Genomic DNA, 4136 nt, shown 5'->3' with positions numbered 1-4136 from the left:
ATATATATATATATATATATATATATATATATATAACTATAATTCTGTCTTCAAAAAGACTCACTATATTGAATTGAAAATGTTTTCATTAACGTTAAAAACATTAATAAGTCCTTTAATTCCTATTAATTAAGAAATCCTTCATTCCGTTCCATTTTTTAAACACATTTTGGTAACTTTGGTTATATTTGTTCGAATTTAACAAGTCAAAATTATCACATAATATTAGCTCTTAAAAGAATTATGGAAATGTCTGGTTGCGTTACAAAATGAAGTTTACCTGTTATCTTTCTAAATAATTTAGATCAAATCCATGATATATATCCGTCCAGGTGAGTTAAAATGAGTTCTTTCACTTGTGGAGTTTCTTTGTGGTCTTGAGATGAAGTGATTTGACTGAGGACAGTGAGCACAAGTTTAAAGCGGTCTCGAGGAGAGGTGCTCCTGACTTCGGGCGGAGCCACGGCATTCATTGAGTGGTTCTTGAGATAGCAAGTGACAAAACCGGAATCCTGGAATGCGTAGCACACCTCAGCTGATTACAGCAGGAGCGATCTCGTTCAGTTGCGTTGCTAGCCTGTAGATGTGGTATTATGTTCAAACGTAACACGTATCTTAACTTTCACACAGTATAGTTTCACTAGAAGTACAGTTAGAATATATTTTAAGCTTCACTTTAATGTGCTTCAAGAACATTTTCAACATTTAGCATTTCAGCTCATTAGAAATGCATTACCAGAACAATATTAGTTCATTATTTTTCAGCATTCTAATATGGTATATTAAAAAGTACAAAATTCATTAAATTAAAATGACACACATGTATTATACACTTTCAAATCTAGAAAACTTTAATGTACCTTATCTTGTGTACATTACAACAATAAATTCCTTGAGTACATTTAGAAAATACAGCAGCATAGACAATCTCTTGACCAAAATAATTACAATTAATAAATTAAAATAAAGATCAGTGAAATATTTTAACTGTCACAATCTTCAGTCACCAGCCCAATCACTATCCTCAGTCACCAACCCAGTCCACTTGGAACTACATTTCCCAGCATCCCTTCTGTTTAACACCTGCACACAGTCAGCAATCACCACACCTGCCACACAGTGTTGCCAATTTAGCTACTTTGTAGCTAGATTTAGCGACTTCCCCGCCCCTTTTGAGACTTTTTTCAAAAGTTTAGGGACAAATATAGCAACTTCTTGGACAAACCTTATCTAAGTTCTCATCTTGCCCACTGATCTACGTTCATCTTTAAATAGATCAGTGAATTTGCCATTGTGATGTCATCTAGTGATATTTAGCTACCAGTTTTAGCTACTTTCAATTGAAAGCAGTTGGCAACACTGCTGCCACATAAAAAGCAGTCACTCTCCACTTCTTTCTTGTCTGGTCTCATCGTTCTAAGTAGTGATGCAAAGTCCGATTCATTTCCGCGAACCAGTACTTTTCGGACAGATCGGCTCATTGAACCGTTCAAAAAGCCGATTCATCGGTTCCTCAAGCAATAACGTCTCTACGCATTTATTTTCTAACAACTCAGTGCCATGTTGTATCAATGAAAAATTCTAATAAGTCATTTGTGTCAACGCATATCGAAAACATAAAAAAATAAAGGTATTTGTGTGAAAGCATATTGCTGATTATTGCCATATAATTCACTTAATGGTGTTTGTGGTCACAGTTTAATTTGCGGATCCTCAGATATGACTGACTGAGCAATATTGACTAGCCTACGACTTGGATAAGATTCCTAAAAGTTTCGCACCTACAGCACACATTACAGACATTGATGCACAAACGCGGATATGTTCTACACATCTACAGTATAAAGAATTAATAAACCAGTCTTATAAACTCATTGATTTCGCTTAAGCAACTTTGAATATAATATGCATGCACAATAAACTATTGTAAAATGTATTTACATCACTCCACAGAAAGGTTTTTGCAGGTTTTAATAAAATGTAAATTAATAAGTCATAATAAACAAGCGTATTTCCAGTACATGCCTCAGGCTTGCACAGTATCGTCAACTCACTCATCAGAATCTTCGGTAATCCTCGGCAAACTTCGACAGTTGGTTGAACCAGCTCATTCGGTTCTTGTTGAGTTGGACGTGCTACATTGGCTGTACATCCTGCATCATCAACCCGTAGCTAAAGTTCGATCAATGATGATCATTGATACAAATGCATGGTCTATTTTGATGCACAACAAACACTCATTCAACATTATTTATAGGCTAAGTCATAAACATCTATATTCTTAATTAGGCTTTTTTTTTTTTACATAAACTGATCCCTCCTGCTGGAATGACCTGCACAACTCAATCCGAGCAGATGAGTGCTTAGCCATCTTCAAGAATCAGCTAAAAACACATCCCTTCCAAATCTAGCACGCTCTATTCTAATTCTATTTGATCTATTTGTTGACTTGACCCTCTAACACTTGCACTCTATTCGTTTTCCAACTGCTTGTTTTCTTTTTGTTATGTGCATGTATGTGTAAAGCGTCTGCTACATGACTACATACATACAACATACATGCATAAATAAATAAATAAAAAGGGCCTCTAATTACAAAAAATAAAGTGGAATAAAGATTGAATTGTGGCCTTTATTAGCTTGTGATAACATGTTGACAAAATGTGTGTTGGTGTGGTTGTTGATATAAAGTGAGACAGTGACATTTTGTTTTTAAAAATATGAATTCAAACATTACTAGTAAGACAATCTAGACTACTAAAATGGGTTGCTTTCGACCCTGACTTTAAACCAGCAAGGGCTGATGGGAGGTTTCAGCTCTGGTATAGGCTTGGCATCACCTCTTTTAGTTCAATTTCGTCAAAGGGAGAATTAGATCGCTTTCAGGAGATTTCTGATACATATGGTCTGAAAAAACTTTTTTTTTTTTTCAGGTACTTACAGGTTAGGACTTATTTTAATAAAGAGATAAGATACACGGAGAAGCATGATACCAATTTAATTGATCTGTTCATTGATATGTATAAAAATAAAGACAATAGGAAACTTGTCTCAAAACTATATCTAGCTATTCAGTCCATTAAGAAACATTCAACAAATAAGGTTAGATTAAAATGGGAGAAAGAAACCGGTCTAAGCATCTCAGGGGAAGACTGAAGGCTGAAGATCTGTTCTGTACAGGCTACTTCTACCAGCTCGGGTATGTGGTGAGAATTCTGCTGGCGAAATATTATTAGATACTTTGCAACCCCCAAGTTAAAATCTATTCAGATTGGTGAGAATGGAAGTGTTGGAGGAAATGTGGGGAACAGTTGGCAGATCATTTTCATGTATTCTGGAGCTGCCCAGCCATTCAGTCATATTGGCGGGAGGTAATACAAGTAATGCATATAATTTTCGGTGAGGGAATTGATTGTTCTTTTTCTACAATTTATCTGGCCAATAATATCTTTAAATACAGTTTAAAGATATTATTAGCAGCCAGTAAGAACGCTGTAACAAGAAAGTGGCTACAATTAGAACCTCCAACAAAGACTGAATGGCTGGACATTGTGAACAGTGTCCAAAACATGGAGAGGATGACGTTCGCATTAAACTTAAGGATGGATAAATACTTACAGTATTGAGAAAAATGGATTGTGTTTATGACACGGCTATTGTCTGCTGTATCATCTGAGATATACTTCCATCAATATGTTTATGTAAGAATGTATAGGTGACCAAATGACTGTTCGGTTGTTTGGATGTGATTGTATGTCGTTGTTGTTTTTTCTAAAAGATAAAAAATAAAAATAAAGTTACAAAAATATATATATATATGAATTCAATAGTGATTCACACTCAAAATCCAGGAAAATGATATTCATGGAGGATGCAAAGTAACGTTTTTCTGAATTTTGAGCATGAATCACTATTGAATCCTTGTTACAAACTAAAAAGATTCATGCACCAAAACAAGACAACATAGGAGACAAGAGAGTGTGATGTTAACGTCCTTGTAGAATCTGCTGTGTAAAAATATGACATAATAAAGCTAAAAAAAGACATTTCTTAACTTGATTCTGGCATTTGATACATGACATTACCATTCAAAAGTTTGGGATTACTATGATTTATTTTTTATTTTTTTTAAAGAA

This window comes from Sinocyclocheilus grahami, unplaced genomic scaffold (genome assembly GCF_001515645.1).
Source record: "Sinocyclocheilus grahami isolate Dianchi unplaced genomic scaffold, SAMN03320097.WGS_v1.1 scaffold1849.1, whole genome shotgun sequence".
NCBI classification, from domain to species: Eukaryota; Metazoa; Chordata; class Actinopteri; order Cypriniformes; family Cyprinidae; genus Sinocyclocheilus; species Sinocyclocheilus grahami.
Note: the sequence above shows the minus strand (reverse complement) of the source record.